The sequence below is a fragment of the Bison bison genome, unplaced genomic scaffold (genome assembly GCF_000754665.1).
Source record: "Bison bison bison isolate TAMUID 2011002044 unplaced genomic scaffold, Bison_UMD1.0 scf7180017864537, whole genome shotgun sequence".
NCBI lineage: Eukaryota > Metazoa > Chordata > Mammalia > Artiodactyla > Bovidae > Bison > Bison bison.
This window is the reverse complement of record NW_011495085.1, coordinates 4,234,352-4,254,777: the sequence shown is the minus strand read 5'-3', so window position 1 is coordinate 4,254,777 and position 20,426 is coordinate 4,234,352.

Below are 20,426 nucleotides of genomic sequence, written 5' to 3'. Positions count from 1 at the left end.
TGATAGAAATCTGAACCTTAGAAAACATGGTCTGTGAGATAATTATTAAATTCTCTCTGCAAGAATATGCAGAGTCTGTGCCAGCAATCAAACTGAATGACTGGTTTGGAACTTTGGCTAGGAAACAGCACCAAAGAGAATAAAGCCAAATTGAAAAAAGATCATATGCCCTGAATCATAAGTGATACTGGCAAGCAAAGGCATCAAACAAGATCATTAATATGATAATTATGATTAATATATTAAGGGAAATGAACCCAAATGAATTTTACCCAGAGAACTTGAATATATTTTAAAAAGAACATCCTATAAGTGAAAAATAAAATAGCTAAACTTAAGTATTATAGAGATGAGATTAAAGAGCAGAATAGATACAACAGAGAATTGGTACAGTAGAAGTTATATCAGTACATCATACCTGAATTAAAGCATAAATAGGGAACCATTATTATAAAATATAGAAAATGGGTCAAACCATTATGCAATATGATGGGAAAGTAGAGTATATATGTAATTTAAGCCATAGAAGAACAGACCTGTGGAGAGAAATTTCTAAAGCAATTGAAAGAGATCATTCTACACATTCAAAAGGCGCTATGAAGCCCAAACTTGAAAATACAATGAAAACCACACTGAGCATAACCTAGCAAACAGCTGAACATCAAAGACACACAAAAAGTACTAATGACAGTCAGATGGAAAAAATACATATTCCTATAAAGAAGCAGTTAAGATTAACTATTGATGTCTTGATAGAAAACATAAACACAAAAGAATGGCACCATTTAGTGCTGAAATGAAATAATTGTCATCCTAGAATTATGTAGCCAGTGAATTTTTTTGTTTTATTAATTTCAGTTCAGTACAGTTCAGTTGCTCATCCATGTCTGACTCTGGACTGCAGCACGCCAGGCTTCCCTGTCTATCAAAAACTCCCAGAGCTTGCTCAAACTCATGTCCATTGAGTCCATGATGCCATCCAACCATCTCATCTTCTGCCATCCCCTTCTCCTCCTGACTTCACATACTCGTTCACATACTGTTGAAGCCTGGCTTGGAGAATTTTGAGCTTTGCTAGTGTGTGAGATGACAGCAATTATGAGGTAGTTTGAACATTCTTTGGCATTGCCTCTCTTTGGGATTGGAATAAACACTGACTTTTTCCAGTCCTGTGGCCACTGGTGAGTTTTCCAAAAATGCTGGCACATTGAATGCAACACTTTCACAGCATCATCTTTTAGGATTTGAAATAGCTCCACTGGAATTCCATCACCTCCATTAGCTTTGTTCATAGTGATGCTTCCTAAGACCCACTTGACTTCAAATTCCAGGATATCTGGCTCTAGGTGAGTGATCACACCATCATGGTTTTCTGGGTATGAAAATCTTTTTTTGTATAGTTCTTCTGTGCATTCTTTCCACCTCTTCATAATATTTTCTGCTTCTGTTAGGTCTATATCTTTTCTGTCCTTTATTGTGCCCATCTTTGCATGAAATATTCCCTTGGTATCTATAATTTTCTAGAAGAGACCTCTAGTCTTTCCCATTCTATTGTTTTCTTCTATTTCTTTACATTGATCACTGAGGATGGCTTTCTTATCTCCCCTTGTGATTCTTTGTAACTGTGCATTCAAATGGGCATATCTGTCTTTTCTTCTTTGCCTTTCACTTCTCTTCTTTTCTCAGCTATTTGTAAGGCCTCCTTAGGCAACCATTTTGCCTTTTTGCATTTCTTTTTCTTGGGGATGATCTTAATCACTGCCTCCTATACAATGTCACAAACCTCCACCCATAGTTCTTCAGCCACTCAGTCTATCAGATCTAATCCTTTGAATCTATTTGCTAAATTTATTAATTTAGAAAATTGAAAATAAAATAATGTCTGACAGAAGCCAAAACTAAAAGAAATACTAAAATAAAGCAAGATTAATTATGTTAAAAGAATTATATGAATACAGGAATGAAGGAAAAGCATCAGAAAATATGACAGTAGATATTAAGGAATATTCAATTTTAAAATAAAAACTTTTGGAGACTGAAATATGGGGAATGGGGTAAATAAAAGTTAAGTTGTGTAAAATATTTCTTTTGTTTTCTTAGAAATATTAAAAGTACATATTTAAGATTGACTACAAATAGGGTAACCATTCTAATCACTAAAGCAAGCACTGTGAAAATATTAACGAACTTTAATAAAAAATTGAAAGTAAATATCTCAACAAAATACTTAATAATGAAACAATAAATAAGACAAGAAGAGACATAAAGAAAACAAAGATTAACTGGGACAGATAGAAGAAACTATATTAAACATAAATAAATTCAGTGGAAATAGTTTTGAAAAATGATCACAGAACTAAAAATAAAAAACTGAAAGCAAATGAAACTCCAATTAGACTGCTCTGAAGAGATATTCTTTAAATAGAATACCAGAAATTTAAAAAGTCAACATGCCTGCTCAGTTGTATCTGACTCTTTGTGACCAACTGGATTATAGCCCGCCAGACTAAACTGTCCATGGGATTATCCCAGCAGAATGCTGAAGTGGGTTGCCATTTCTTCCTTCAGGAGCTATTCCAGACCCAGGGATTAAACCCATATCACCTGCATTGCAGGCAGATTCTTTACAACTGTGCCACTAGGTACACTATATGTATACAAACATACACATACACACACATGACTAAGACAAAACAACCAAATAAAAATGTAGCTTTCAGTTCAGTTGCTCAGTCATGTCTGACTCATTATCACCTCATGGTCTGCAGCATGCCAGGTTTCCCTGTCCATCACCAACTCCTGGAGCTTGCTTAAACTCATGGTCATCAAGTTGGTGATGTCATCCAACCATCTCATCCTCTGTCATCCCCTTATCCTCCTGTCTTCAATCTTTCCCAGCAAACAGTGAGTCAGTTCCTCTTAAAGGTGGCCAAAGTATTGGAGCTTCAACTTCACCATCAGTCCTTCCAATGAATACTCAGGACTGATTTCCTTTAGGATTGACTGGTTTGTTCTCCTTGCTGTCCAAGGGCTCTCAAGCGTCTTCTTCAACACCACAGTTCAAAAGCATCAATTCTTCAGCGCTCAGCTTTCTTTATAGTCCAACTCTCACATCCATACATGACTACTGGAAAAAACACAGCTTTGACAACGTGGACCTTTGTCAGTAAACTAATGTCTCTGCTTTTTAATATCTGTCTAGTTTTGTCATTGCTTTCCTTTCAGGGAGTAAGCATTTTTTTGTTTTGTTTTGTTTTTAAATTTCAGCTTGAACTTTAGTTCTGAACATATTGAAGATGTTAATTAAAAAAAAATTCATACTTTCAGAAATCAACAGGAAAACTTCCCAATTGTGTGGACTCAGACATCAAAATCTAAGACACTTAAAATAGAGTGTCTTCTTTTTTTTTTACTGAGCACATTATTTAAGAACGAAAATTTTATTGTTTGTCACTAAGTCGTGGCTGCATTCACTATCTGCAGTGATTCTGGAGCCCAAGAAAGTAGTCTGTCACTGTATCCATTGTTTCCCCATCTGTTTGCCACAAAGTGATGGAAATAGATGCCATGATCTTCATTTTTTGAATGTTGAGTTTTAAGCCAGCTTTTTCACTCTTCGCTTTCACTTTCATCAAGAGGCCTTTAGTTCCTCTTTGCTTTCTGCCATAAGGGTGATGTAATCTGCATATCTGAGATTATTAATATTTCTCCCCCGATCTTCATTCCAGCCTGAGTTTCATCCAGTCTGGCATTTCACATGATATACTCTGCATAGAAGTTAAATAAGCAAGGTGACAATATACAGCCTTGACATACTCCTTTTCCCAATTTCGAACCAGTCCTTCCTTTGTAGCTTTAATAAAGTGTAGCTTTATTAATGTGTAAAAAGAAACCATTGGCTTCCTAGGTGGCTCATTGGTTAAGAATCTGCCTGCCAGTGTAGGAAATGTGGATTTGATCCTTGGGTTGGGCCTTCCCTGGAGTAGGTAATTGTAACCTACTTCATTATTTTTACCTGAAAAAAGTCCCATGAACAGAGGAGCTTGGCTGGTTATGCTCCATGGAGTTTCAAAGTGTCAGACCTGACTGAATGACTGACCACAACAAAAATAAACTCTAAAATAAATCGTGGCATGATTTGAGAACAGGTAACAAGATCTGCATCCAGTTTATCTGGATGAGAATAAGAGAAAACCAGAGAATCAAAGTGTTAGGTTAGAATAAATTTTAAAATGGAGTCTTCAATTAATGAACAGTGATCTGGATAAAGCAACTTATGGGGTAAAATCAGATCAACTGTGTTTGTGATGCCTCTTAAACATAAAGGACACATATCTAGTTAGAATTTGGATACTCATTTTGGAGTTCAGCAAAGAGGCTAGGATTTGAGGTTTAAAATTGGGAATGATCAACACCTACGTAATATTTAAAGTCACAAGACTAGAAATTGCCAAAGGGACAACTGTAGATAGAAAAGAGAGATGTAAGACCTAAGAGCTCCTTAATCCTTTAAGTTTGAAAGTTTGGATGCATATCCAGAATTAGCAAAGGAGAAAGGGAAAAACCAGTGAGACAAAAAGAAGACCCACCTTTAGAAGTCTACTGGCAAAAGTTTGCTAAGGAAGAAGTATTCAACTATGTCAAGAGTTGCCAATACTTCATGTGTTGAGAGAGCCACTGAATATAGTGGTGTGGTAGCTATTGCCAGAAACAGCTGAGCATTGATTCTAGCCAGATTATAGCATTCCTTAATGATAATCTGGCTTTTGTTCTCAGCAATTCTATTTCCTGTGTTGAAATGTGTGGCATATTCTACTGTGGCAAATATACTTCATATAGTCAGAATGAAATCCTCCATATACAAAGATTTTCTTAGATTAAATGAAATACAGACAAAGAGCTTGTTAAATGAGGAAGGCAGAAAGAACAAAATGGGACACTTTGAAAGGCATCTTTATACTTACTAGCATTGCACATCAGTCCTATGGGCTTCATGGATGTCTGAAAAAGAGCTCAGGTTGTGGTTGACAATCTTCAGCAACTCATCGTGCAGCTGAGAACTGACTCCCATCCTCCATGTGGACTGGTAACTAAGTCCTTACAACACCAGGTCCATTGTCTCACCTAAGAAATCCCTTGACACTTAACGCCCATGTAAATAGCCTTCTGTTGGTAAAGTGATACTTCCACCAGTATGATTGACTGTTGTTGGCTATGTATCTTTGAAAGCAGAGGCATTTCCGAACATTGCCTTTAGGATGGCCACACAGTGATCACAAAATGTCTCATTTGAATAATGAATCACAGACACTAATAAAATCCTTTTAAAATTTCCTTTGGGCCAATAAACAAAGAACTGACCAACCAACTAATGAACAAAAACATTTTAAAAAAAGAAAAAAAGAACAAAAATTCAAGGACTGTCAGTGAGTGAGAATGTGACTTTACATATATAACTGAAGAGTTTGCTTCAGTGAAACTTGAAAAACCAAGAATGGAGTAATTTCCACACCAGAGTCTGAGGGTATCACTCTGCCAGTTATTCACCCTATTGACCTTGTAGATAGGGATTTTGCCTGTGTGTCCTGTTGCTGATGATCAAAGACTTGAAATTAAATTTAACAGCTGTGTTTCTGTTAATTAGTACCTTTGATTCTATCATAAATTCATCTGACACCTATCAGAATAACTTGTATAATCATAGTTCAACATATGTAATTTTATATATAATTATAATACTTTCTTTTCCATTAAAATGCCTTACAAATGAAGAACAGAAGTCTAGTTAATGATGTGTAAATTAATATGTTTCCTTCTCTTCCTTGTATCCAAATGAAACAATTGAAAGGATGTAGAACTATTTAGAGTATCATGCAAGTTATGAGATGTTATTATGACAAATTAATCTAAGACACAAAAGAGGTGAAATCAGATTAGTATGAAAGGATAAAGATATTGGGCATCTTTCAAAAATATACAAGCAAAAATCAGGACAACAAAAAATCAAGATTCCACAGCAGAAGTTTTGAATATCTGTTCTATCAGGTGCTAACAAATCTGGAAAAAAACAATGGAATATAGGTCTTCAGTACAGTTATTAAATTACTCTGTCACAACTCCAGTTCCTGGTTTTCAGTTGCTTGACTTCAGTAATTGTTCTAACACTGAAGCCCAAAGTGAGATGACTGAAAATTCTGCCAAAGCAGATGAAACAGTGCCCCTAAGTGATGTGTGATTTCTTCAACCAGCGAACTCAAACCCAGGAAACAAGCTTTCCATATATTCAAAAAGAAATACTTCTTGGCCTCATACTCATCTCTAAGTCCTTCTTTCCAGTAGCCACAGAACTACAGTTGCTACATATGTATGTACATATCAATTCACCTCTCACTCCATGCATGCGTGTGTACTCACTCGCTTCAGTCGTGTCTGACTCTGTGCAACCCTATTGACTGTAGCCCACCAGGCTCCTCTGTTCATGGGATTCTCCAGGCAAGCATACTGGAATGGAAACCCATTCCCTTCTCCAGGGGATCTTCCTGACCCAGGACTAGAACCTGGGCCTTCTGTTTTGCAGGCAGATTTTTTACCCTCCAAACCACTAGGGAAAGAAACCCCAATAGTAAGAAAACAGGTCTAAAAAATAATTAATTCAATTTCTAACTAAAATATAAGTGAATGGGAAAATTTAAGACAAGTAATCAGATGAAAAACAAAAATCTGTACATGGTAGAAGAAAGATAGTGTTTAAGCCTAATAAAATGAAAATACAATTAGGATTAAAGCTTAAAGATAATTGAATTTAATTATTAAGTATGAGAAATTAAAATAGAATATGTTGACAGATTTAGAAGTAATTAAACATAAATATATTTTATGCATCACATTAACACTTGTTAGTAAATTTGAAAAAAAATTGAAGCATGTAAATTTCAAAGAAAAAGTTCTCATGTTAAGTTATAGGATTTAACTCAAATAAACTTATACTAGAAAAGAAGGAAAAAATTCTAGTTTCAGTGTTCCAAACAGAAAAATAGAAAATGCTGTATAATTTCTTCTTTAAATACAGCTTGAAGTTTACTATATATTAAGCACTATTGTTCTCCCAAGAAAAACAGCAGATCCATTTCATTTATGCAAATATAGATTGCAAATCCTTAATGGGGTGTTAAGCGTGCCAAATACAATGGTAGAGTAATAATTAGTATAATAAAGGTTGTTTCTTTAAAGGAACAGAAAAGTGTTTCAGTTTAAGTAAATCGATATCATTCAATAACAACTAAAAGAAAAAACATTTGAATATTTCAATAGATACTAAATGTATTTGATCAGCTTTAATAAGTGATTGTGATTAAATTCTTGATAAGGAAAAAGTAGCATGTTTTATTGATAAAATCCATCTCTCAATATCAATTCCTAACATTATTATGAAATAAATAATTACTGTGAAGAAGGCTGAGCGCCTAAGAATTGATGCTTTTGAACTGTGGTGTTGGAGAAGACTCTTGAGAGTCCCTTGGACTCCAAGGAGATCCAACCAGTCCATTCTGAAGGAGATCAGCCCTGGGATTTCTTTGGAAGGAATGATGCTAAAGCTGAGACTCCAGTACTTTGGCCACCTCATGTGAAGAGTTGACTCATTGGAAAAGACTCTGATGCTGGGAGGGATTGAGGGCAAGAGGAGAAGGGGACTACAGAGGATGAGATGGCTGGATGACATCAGACTCGATGGACGTGAGTCTGAGTGAACTGGGGGAGTTGGTGATGGACAGGGAGGCCTGGCATGCTGCGATTCATGGGGTCGCAAAGAGTCGGACACGACTGAGCGACTGATCTGATCTGATCTGATTATTGCTATACATACAATTACTATTATTGTCAGGAAAAATATAGTAAAGTCTCTCTTCATTGCAAATTTTTTGTATTTTTCTACAGTTATTAAGCAATAAGACATTAGAAATCAGTATAGATGTTGAAAAGGCATAATCAATATTCACAGGTGGAGATTCAAGAGGATCTCTTTGATAAACAATGATTGAAATCAATACAAAAGGCCCATACCTTTTCTGTGTTTTTTTACTTATTAACCACTAAGGTCAAGTGATTATGTATTTTCAGTATTCTACCGCTATATAGCCAATTACCATAAATGTAGTGTATGAAACACCATCCATTTATACTTTTAAAATTCTGTGGGTCAGAAGTCTGGGATGCATGGTGGGTTTCTCTGTTCAGCATATCATAAGATTGAAATTGAGGTTTAAGCTGAAGCTAGTGTTCCAATCTGAAGCTTGTGGTTCTTTTAACTTTACTGGTTATTGGCCAAACTCAGTATTTTGCGACTACAGGTAGAAGGTCCCCTTTTCCTTGTTAACTGTCAGTCAGGCCACTCTCTGCCCCTAAGTATGTCCACATTCCTTCTCACTTGGCCTCTCCCATCATCAAATGTGTATCAGTATGTGAACCCTTCTCAACCTCCAAATCTATCTGATGTTTTCTCCTACTGCTTAAGAACTGTTAAAAAAATTTCTGCCATTAGATTTGGTCCACCAGGATAATCTGTTTTAAGATCAGCTGTGTCTGCCTACAATGTGGTAAACCCAGGTTTGATCCTTGGGTCTGGGAAGATCCCCTGGAGAAGGAAATGGCAACCCACTCCAGTACTCTTGCCTGGAGAATCCCATGGACAGAGGAGCCTGGTAGTCTACAGTCCATGGGTTTGCAAAGAGTCAGACATGACTGAGTGACTAAACTATGTACTATGTATGTGATACAAAAAAGGTCTTTCCCATACATATATGCATGTGTGTTGTATGTGTGTGTGTGTGCATGTGTATGTGTGTAACTTTATAGAGACATATAGTCTTGTGTGGGGAAAAGAAGATATAACTGTTCGGAAACGAAGCTCTGAAGAGAAACTGCATGGCTCAGTCTCAGTCTCCCCTAAGAGATAAATTATTTGTTTCATGTGCCCTTATTTTCTCACCTAAGTATGAGTGTGTATGCATGCTCAGTCATGTCCAACTCTTTTCAACCCCGTGGACTTTAGCCTGCCAGGCTCCTCTGTCCATGGGATTTCTCAGACAAGAATACTGGCATGGGTTGCCATTTCCTTGTCCAGGAGATCTTCCCAACCCAGGGATTGAACCTGCATCCCCTGTGTCTCCTGCATTGCAGGCGGATTCTTTACTCACAGAGCCATCGAGGAAGTACCTATAATGTAGGGGGAAAGAAATAGCTACGTATTTCACAGGGTTGTTTTGAGTATTTGATGAGCTAAAAAAATGCACTAAAAACAACATATAGTAGCTTCAGTTAATTTTTAAGATGTACAGTCGTATTTTAATCCACAATATAATCTTTGGTCATTTGGCAAAAGTTTATTTTTTTTAATTAAATATCAGAGAAAAATCGACTTTTTGAAAAGAAAAAAATCTGTACATCTGTTAACAAAATACATTTTAAGCACCAAATGACATAATTCTAGCATAGAAAAAGACAAAATCATTCATTTACTCACTCTATAACAGGAACTTCTGTAGGCTCTACAGGCAGATAAAATAGTAACACAACAGACAAAAATCTCTGAATGGAACCTACTCGTAGAATAAATGAAAAGATATGATTTACAGTGTTCTAAGAGGACTCTGAGCCTGGCAATAATAATCACTGCTCTATGTACAAAGTGGCCTGCTAGTCATGATTTATTTTAATCGGAGAGCCTGATTTGGTGATTTAATTCCTAGGTATGTCAACTGCTGATCAAAACAGAGCATAAACTCTTCAAGAATAGTTGATTTACTTTGTATCTCCTATAGCATTTAACAAAGTAGCAGACAGAGTGGAAACTTACTCATATTATCTGAGTGCCTGAACAAAAGAATATGTGAGATAATAACTTTCAATAAATCATTCAAAAGCTATGAAGAAAGGGATAGACTTTTAAATGTATTTGCTCTTTTCTTTTTAATCAATACTCACTGAACAAAGAAAATATAGAGAAGCACTTTTCTTTAAATTGTAACTGTAATATGCAAAACAAATCTCTCTGACTGCTACATGTCAGATATTCTTGCAGTCAGATAAGGTGAAATAAAGTTTACATTAAGAAGAAAACTGAATTAGAAACAATTATATATCCAAGTTCTTAAAATGAGTAGCTGTTTTAAAGCAGGCAAATTAATATTGCCAATTTTAAATTAATGTGTTTAAATTAAATATGAATGTATACATTTTCTGGGGTTTGCATGATTATGTTTTTATATAATAACACCAATGTTGCTTTTATGGAAAAGAGATAGTGTTATCTGAAAAAGAAGTGTTGGCTCTTAGGTTGACACTGTATTAGCAGCTCTGTGTTCATTTTCTCCTTTTAACTTTAAAATACATTTGAAAAACAGATGAAGGAGTTCTAGTACAGCAAGGTCAAGCAATTAGCCCCTAAATACCCATTTATGAAGTTTCTGAGTTGGCATTGAATGCAAATTTGTATTGCTATAAATCCTATGCTCCTTAACATATATTTTTCATAATTGGAAAAAGAAGAGAGGAGAGAGAAGGAGGGAGGAAAATAAAGTACACTTATTAACATATTTTAATTTTATTGAAATTAAATTTTATGATTAATGATTTACACGTATATTTTATTTTTATATCATAAACACTTTAAAAAATTTGATTGGAGTATAATCGCTTTACAATGTGTTAGTTTCTGCTATATAATGAAGTGACTCAGCTACATGTATACACGATTCTCTTCCCTCTTGGACCTCCCTCCCTCCTCGCCATCCCACCTCTCTAGGTCATCCATCACAGAGCACTGAGCTGAGCTTACTGTGTTTTATAGCTGCTTATCATAGCTATCTATTTTACATATGATAGTGTATATTTATCAACGCTACTCTCTCCATTTGTCCCACCCTCCCCTTAACCCCCTGGTGTCCCTAGGTACTTTTTAAAAAATACGGCAATATATTAGGGCTTCTCTGGTGGCTCAGATGGTAAAGAATCTGCCTACCAATGTGGGAGACCAGGGTTCGATCCCAACCTGTATTACACATTTTAAAATGTTATTTGAATAATTTTATAAGGTCTGTATTTGTAATCTGTTGAATTCTTAGGGCTATGTTTGGGAGATTCATCTTTGCTGATGTACCTAGCTGTATTTTTTTAATTCCTCTGGAGCTGAGTCTGTTTCAAATTTTAATATTAGAAAATACAGCTGCACTAAACATTGATGTCATATGCCCTCTTGGGCATAGCATGAGAGACTCTATTCAGGGTAAATAACTAAGGTAGAATTGCTGAGGAATAGGCTAGAGGGCTTCCCTTGTAGCTCAGCTGGTAAAGAATCTGCCTGTAATGCAGGAGTGAGTGAAGTCATTCAGTCATGTCCGACTCTTTGTGACCCCATGGACTGTAGCCTACCAGGCTTCTCTGTTCATGAGATTTTCCAGGCAAGGGTACTGGAGTGGGCTGCCATTTCCTTCTCCAGGGGATCTTCCCAACCCAGGGATAGAACCCAGGCCTCCTGCATTGTAGGCAGACACTTTACCGTCTGAGCCACCAGGGAAGTAATGTAATGCAGGACACCCTGGTTCAATTCCTAGGTTGGGAAGATACCCTGGAGAAGGGATAGGCTACCCTCTCCAGTATACTTGGGTTTCCCTTGTGGCTCAGTTGATAAAGAATCTGCCTCCAATGTAGGAGACCTGGATTCGATCCCTGTGTTGGGAAGATCCCCTGGAGGAGGGCATGGCAACCCACACCAGTATTCTTGCCTGGAGAATTCCCATAGACTGAGGAGTCTGGCAAGCTACAGTCCATGAAAGCATAGCACAGCACAGGCTGTCTTTAATTTTGTGAGTCTGTCAAAACGACATTAAAATTATTTTGGCAGATTTGCACTCCCACTAGCATGCAGACGATTTCTTTATCCCACATTCTCAGCATAAGTTCATATTATGTAGCTCATTTTTTCCAATATGAGGTCACATAGACTTTTTGACATGTATAGATTTCTGCCACTTTCCATTTCTATAGGACTCTTCACACTCACCCAAAAGAGAGCATTCTATATGGAGCTCTCCTTTCCCTGAGAAACAAAAATGAACCTTTTTAAAGGCATGAAAGGATTAAGTGAAAGGTTAAAAAAGGTCGACATATGAACCTATAACTTTACTGGAGGCAATCCTCTAAAGGAAGCCTATTATATAAACTTACAAAGGAACTAAAGAAGACATTCAGCTGTCTCAGCATTATTGGCTGGTATCTGGGGAAAAGCACCATCTTGCTCCCCATTACCTTATGACACAAATTCTCATTGATTGTCATCTAATCTGCTACCAAATAATTAAGAATAAATTGAGGATTTTGTTTTTATGTAACTGGAAATCTCTCTTCTTAAAATTATTCTTTATATCCTCAGAGGTTTATTCATATCCCAAGGGGAAAAAAAATGCATTGAATTTGAGCCATCCAGTACAAACAACAATGACATTTTATACAAGTTTATGATGATTTTTATGCTTATCTCCTATAGTCCTAGGCTCTTAGCTGTGTTTGTGTGTGTGTGTGTGTGTTTGGCAGTTTAGATTAGCCAAAAGTTAGTTCTGCCTGGAAAAAACAATTTTTCTCAAATTACCTCTCTTCATCCCTCCTTAACTGGACACCTCCTACTCATTCTTTAGTCTCAGATTAAATAGAATTTCCTTAGGAAACTCACTCTGATTGTCTCAGTTCAGTGAAGTTCCAGCCACAGTCTACTATATCTCACAGTGTGGTTAACTTTGGCTAACTATAAGCAATTATTAAAAAGAAAAAAAAAGATAAAACATAGTACCTACGTATGTATGTGGCTTACAAGGGACCTGTATAGGGTTTCTGGAGAACTGGCAATTTTGTTTTTTAATTTGGTGATGTTAAATGGATTTTAACTTAGCAATAATTTATTAAATTCTACAATTGCTTTTATACATCCTGAAGATTGTTGATGTTATATTTCACAATAAATAGTTTTTGAAACTTAAAAAAAGTTAATATAAATGAGTGATGAGTGAACTACTCATGATATCAGTAGGTTATATCATTTTATTTATGATATGTTTGTCAAGAGATCAGTAAATCATCAAAAATACCCATCATCCAGCCACACATTTCTTAGAAGTGAATATTTAATATAAACTTGATTTCGCTTTGTATATTATGAGCAATTATAGATTCTATGTTATTTTCTGATGAAAATGCCAAAATATCTTATTTTAAATATATTTTCTTAATAAAAATAAAAATATCTTTCCTTTATGGAGTAATGAAATGTATGTCTTATGTTTATCAAACAGGTAAAAACAAGGAAGCAACATGTAACCAACACTCAAGTCCATCTGTTTTATAAAAAATTCACCTGCATTTTCAAAAAAATGCCCATTTTAATTCATGTAATTTTAAAAATTTAATGACAATGAGCACATATATGAACAACTTCCCCATGAGAAGGAAATTCTGAAAAACTGTTTCTGTAATGCTAGCATTTTTTTCTATTTTGTTTTCTAACAACACTTTTATTGACCCTTTGCTGCTGCTGCTAAGTTGCTTCAGTCGTGTCCGGCTCTGTGTGATCCCATAGACGGCAGCCCACCAGGCTCCACCATCCCTGGGATTCTCCAGACAAGAACATGGGAGTGGGTTGCCATTTCCTTCTCCAGTGCATGAAAGTGAAAATTGAAAGTGACCCTTTAAGGCAATAAAATAATACCAGCTTATGTCTCTACAACATAAAGCAGGTCAATCGCTGGCTTGGGTTTTTTAGACTACATTATTAGACTACATTATTTCTGAGTAACTGTGATATGATTTACAGCAATTTACTACTGCTGTAAATTAAGATATCTCAAATTTAAAATACTGAGCCTCCTTAAAATGTAATATTAGAATACAAGTTAAGGTTAGGTTAATTCAAGGTGATTTGCAATGGTAAAGAAAAGTATATTAGGAATTTAGGAATTTCCACATAGCATTATCTATATTGCATCACAAAAGAAGCCATTTAAGAGTGAAGAGTCTCTCTTATTTTTCATGGTACTCAAGTAAGCCCAGATAACCGACTGTCAAACAACACAACAAAAACAGGCTTCTCAATATAAATGGTCTATTGACAGTCTTAGTGCAACTAAATATAGTGCTTGAAACCTGTCAATGCTTGCCAAAATCTTTACTTTTACCATAAAGGCAATCATTGTATCACTGATGTTGAATTATTCTGAGGGAATTGTATATGCCCCTTTCACACATGAAATGCCTCAGTGACTGAATATTACTGATATTTACTTGTCAATAGCTGGTATTTCATATGTGACTCTGAGAAATAAAATAAGAAATGGGACCACTTTTTATCTGGAGAGCAAAATGCTAAATGCATTGTCAGTAACAATCACTTGACTCATCTTAGTAGGATATTTGATTAAGGTAGCCATGATTCCCAGTATTTGGTGTGTACATGAACTATATTTTAATTTTAATAAAATTAAAGTAGAAGAACATGACAATTACTATTTTTCATTCATAATGTTGCTCTAGAAATGTGTAGAGAAAAACCTTGCCTTCTGTTCCATTTCTACAAGGATCAAGCTATTACCCACTGTAGTTGCCCATGGACAGTGCACCCTGGGAGAAGGCAATGGCAACCCACTCCAGTACTCTTGCCTGGACAATCCCATGGACGGAGGAGCCTGGTAGGCTGTGGTCCATGGGGTCGCTAAGAGTCTCACACAACTGAAAGACTTCACTTTCACTTCATTTTCATGCATTGGAGAAGGAAATGGCAGCCCACTTCACTGTTCTTGCCTGGAGAATCCTAGAGACAGGGGAGCCTGGTGGGCTGCCGTCTATGGGGTCACACAGAGTCCGACACGACTGAAGCGACTTAGCAGCAGCAGCAGCAGCAGCAACAGCAGCAGCAGCAGTGTACTCTGAGGGAATTCAGAATGGAAAAAACAAGAAGCATTCTGGGCTTTGGATAACCTGACCCCTGGAGAGTTAAGATGCATATCTAGTGATAATTTTCAAATGAACCCAGATTGTTTCATCTGCCCATACATAGAAATGTTATGAAATTATTAACCTGAGATGTCTGCACATTGTCATCAACAGTAAACTTCTGATTTTTGACTACATGGCTTTCCAGCAAATAAATAAATAAATAAGCTCATACATATCCTAGTATCACCTTTATCTCTTCAGAGCGGATTCTCAGAACTACCCGAGAGTCTGTCTCCTAGGTTATAGTGTGTAGTAAGATCTCCAAATAAAACTTACCTTGCAGATTTTTCTTTTTGTATTTTTGTTTAAGTTGACAAATGCATTTCCCATATTTTTGTTGAGATTTGTGGAGGACTCTCAATTTACTAACAAATAACTTTCTGTTTTAAAATGTAAATGTGAAATGTACATTTCTATTATTTACTTAGAAATGATTTTTTAAAGGCAAATTAAAGAGAAAATGAGAACTTGACTTTTAGTTTGTGAAAAGTAAAATACCAGATTATATTTAAGTGAATGTAATTCAAACATAGGCATCGTAATAACACACACATTCACACATGCCACTATAACAACACACAAGAAAGAAGCTTGATGTGGAACAAAATTATATATATTGAAAACATATATTGACACCCTAACAGAAGAAAAATATTTTTCCTCAGAAATAGTTTATCACTTCAAAAATTGAATTAATTAGTTGATTAATTATTTATCTATTAAGCAGATGTCTTCTTTTCATATTAGTGAGAACATTGGGGCAATTTAGGTCTCCTTCCTCATTTTTTTAAAAAGACTTTTATTTTCAAATAATTTTACATTTGCAAGAAGTTGAAAAATGTATTTTCTATGAGTCTTCCATCTAGCTTTCTCTGTTGATAAGTGCTGATATAAGGATTCAAATGAGAGATTTTGTTCCTTTCCTTTTACGAAATTATGCATGAATTATTGAGATGGTAACACAATTTGTTTCCAAATGATTACAAGATAAATTTTCTTGATTTCGCCAAGAAGAATCATTTATAATGATTTTATAAATATATAATGAAATTTATAATTTATATATTTTTATAAATTATAATATATAATTTTTATAAATTATAATGAAATTATAATTCCAGACCAAGGGCTTTTGTACAGTGTTTATCCAGTTACTTTGACTTGCTGTCAATGGGAATAGTTTTGGTACAGTTATATACTTACTGTCTCTTTTTTATCTAAATTTTTCCCAAAGTATTTCTTTGGTGAGCTAGGTAGTAGTTTGCTACCTAAAATGATGCCTTATATTCTCTTTCCCATGAAGAAGTCTAGCTAGAGACACTCTGGAACAGATAAGAAAAATCCAATATAGAAGTGTGTCAATTAACTCATATTAAATATGTATTTTTAAACCACAAGTCTTACACAACTAATTTACATTAAAAAAAAAAAACAACTTAGTTTTTCTTTGTGGGACATAAAGAAATACTCTGAACACCTTAGTAAAGAATTAATTACAAATACTTATATGTATCACTCACTTCAACAGTATTTTTTTTTTCCTTATTATAACTTCAATTTAAAAACATTTATGGACCATTATTTGCATTGTAGATACTATGCTACATTTGGTAGTGTAAAGCTAAATGACAATAACTTTACCCATTTGGAGCTTATAATTAAAAGGAGTGAGTTGGCCTCCAAGCATATGTTTTCTCACAACAGTGAACTACATTAAAATGACCTATATAATTGGAAAATGGTAGAAATTATACTACTTTCCTACAGTTAAGATTATAAAATCAACACATCAGTAGTAAGAAAATAAATATTATAAAATCACCCTATATGACTGCATTGAAATTAAATTATTAACATATATAAAAATAAAATGCAAGAATCCAATCAAGAATTATCAAATCTGACAATATAGAAAAAAAAAAGACAGGGTTTTTCACTGTGCAAACCTTGTCGGTGCCCATCCTAGGGCTGCTTAGAAGTCCATGTAACACAACTTAAGAACCATCTAGCCCACACAGTCAGTATCTCTCTTCTAATGAAAGTGAATGCATATAAAATAACTAATCCATTTTAATCATCCAGTATAATCAACACTCTGACTTTAATAATTTTAATATACATTTTGAAATAACACCAGTTTCCAAACCAACAATATAAACTTGTAGGCTTTCAATAGCTAAGCTACTTTTGGAAAATAACTTTTTAAAATTAACAGAAATTATTTTTAGAGTAGTTTTATATTTCCAAAGAGGTGTCATACAAGCTTCTCTTGTCACAGTTTTCCCTTTTTTTAAACATTTTTTCATTTGTGTGATTCATTTGTTAGATTTAATGAACCAATATTGATGCATTACCATTAACTGAAATCCATAGTTTACATCATGGTTCACTCTTTGTGTTTTAAATTTCAATGGATTTTGACAAATGCATTATGTCATGAATTCACATTAAAGTATCAAGCAGAGTAGACTCACTGCTATAAAAAATGCCCTGTGCTTTACCCATTCCTCATTCCCTACCCTGATTTTACATTATCTTTATCATTTTGCATTTCCAAAAATATCATATCATTGAAATCATATAAAATGTAGCACTTTGAGACTGGCTTCTTTTGCTTAGGAATAATCATTTAATACTCCTTCTATTACTGAATTGAATTCAGGTCCAGTTATTTGGTCCACAGCAAAACCAATTTACAGGTACCAGGTTGCAGTGAAGGAGAGCATGGCATTTATTGTAGGACGCAATGCAAGGAGAATGGGCAGCTCAGAAGACCCAAACTCCCCTGGCTTTCAAGTAAGAAGGTTTTACAGAGTGTTAGGGAAAGGGTGGTTAAGATACTTTATCAGCCTGTGGACAATTTTCTGATTGGTTGGTGTTGAAGTAACAGGGTGATATTGTGGGAATCTAGGTCATCAGTCTCTGGCATCAAGGAGCTTAGGGTCTGTGTGTGGTCAGCAGTCTCCAATTGGTGGGGCACTTGTTCCTGTAAAAACAACTCACGAATGTGAGAGAGATTGTTACCTGTATCCCTCAAGGAGGAAAAAAGGGTTCTGTGAGTTTTTTTTACGGCTGATATTATTTAAGCTATTATTGCCCTTTTTGCTTACCTGCTTTTTCTTTGTTTCTAGTTTTCCTCTTCTCTAATCAAAAACTAAGTTTCCCTGATGACTCAGTGATAAAGAATCTGCTTACCAATACAGGATACTTGGGTTTGATCCCTGGGTCCAGAAGATCCTCTAAAGAAGGAAATGGCAACCCACTCCAGTATTCTTGCCTGGGAAATCCATAAAACAGAGGAGCCTGGTGGGTTACAGTTCATGGGGTTGCAAAAGAGTTGGACATGACTTAGTGACTAAACAACTGCAACAACAATTATTAACTACTTGAGTTTGTACTTTAGAATACAGGACATGAAGACTTTGGAGCTATTTTTTTTTTTCCTACAAACAAGAGTTGGGGGACACAGGGGGACTTGTGTCCAAGAGGACCAGAGGGCCCTGGTCAGTTTTATCCCATGTCTTTTTGTGGCTTGACAGCTTATTATTATTATTTTCTTATAGCTGACTAATATTCTATGGTATAGATTTACAAAAGTTTTCTCATCTTTCAGTTTTAAGCAATTATGAATCAAGAACTACCAACATTTTAATACAGGTTTCTGAGTGAATATAAATTTCAACTCATTTGGATTTGCTGAGTCATATGATAAGACTACATTTAGCTTTGTTAGAAACTACTACAGTGTCTTTGAAAGTGGCCATACCATTTTGCATTCCTTCCAGGAATGAATGATAGTCCTGTGACTTAACCCTCATCAGAATCTGGTACTGTCGGTTTGAATTTTAGTCATTCTAATAAGTGTAGAATGATGTCTCACTGTTTTGATTTTTAATTTCCTAATGATATATTATGAAGAACATTTTTTCAAATGCTTCTTTGCTATTTTTACATCTTCTTGGTCAGGTTCTTTGGTCTATTTTTCAATTGGGTTGATTCTTATAGTTAAGTTTTTAAAGGTATTTTGTATATTGAGAATACAATGATAACAAATCAGAGATTTTTTTAATTCTACTTTTTCGTAATTCTTTTGGTTTTAATGTGTGTTTTCATGTTTCTACTTTCTCTTCTTAATATGTCAATTATACTTTCTTAAAATTAGCTATTTTGTCTGTAATATAGATTTATAACTAATTTAAGTCAACTTTTAATTAACACAATACTGTTTTATGGGTAGTGCAGATACCATAAAACAGTGCCCCCACTTCCTTGCTCCCACTCTGTAAAAAATTGTTGTCGTTCATTTTACTTATCCATAAGCTATGAAAATGCAATGTATTGTTATTATTAATTTGAATAAACTGTTCTCTGTTAGATCAAATAAGAATAGGAAAAGTAAATGTTATATTTGTTCTCCAACCATCTCTTTTTGTTTGTGTAAATCCCAAACTCTAAAGTTTATTACTTTTTTCTCCCTGATAATTTATTTTTAACATTTATTGTAAGGCAAATCTAGTGGTGACAAATTCATGCAGTATTTATTTGTCTGATGAAGTCTTTTTTATATTATTTATATATATATTTTAATTTATTTAATTGGAGGCTAATTACTTTACAATATTGTAGTGAGTTTTGCCATACATTGACATGAATCAGCGATGGGTGTACATGTGTCCCCCATCCTGCCCCCTTCCCCCTCCCTCCCCATCCCATCCCTCAGAGTTGTCCCAGTGTACCAGCTTTGAGTGCCCTGCTTCATGCATTGAACTTGGACTGGTGATCTATTCCACATATGGTAATATACATGATTCCATGCTATTCTCTCAAATCATCCCACTCTTCCCTTTTCCCACAGAGTTCAATAGTCTGTTCTTTATATATGTGTCTCTTTTGCTGTATCATGTCTTTATTTCTCCTTTATTTTGAAGAATAATTTTGCCAGATATGCAATGTGCTATTCCAGTTTATTATTTTTTTTCTATCAGTGCTTTAAATAATCCACTCCACTCTTTTTGTTGCATGGTTTTTGAAGAGAAGTCTGATATAGTTCTCATCCTTATTTTTCTATTGGTAGACTATCTTTGCCCATCTGCGTTCTTTTTTTTAAATTTTTAAAAATTTTTTTTTCCATCTGCACTCTTTGTTTATTTCCTGTTCATGTTTGGTTTTCTGAAGTTTGAATAAGAAATTCCTAAGTAAAGTACTCCAAAGTCTGCTAGGGCTGCTGAGCATTATTTCATATAATTTCTGTGATGGCAAAAGTTCAGTTCAGTCGTTCGGTCGTGTCCAACTCTTTGCGACCCCATGAATTGTAGCACACCAAGCCTCCCTGTCCATTACCAACTCCCAGAGTTCACCCAAACCCATGTCCATCAAGTCAGTGATGCCAT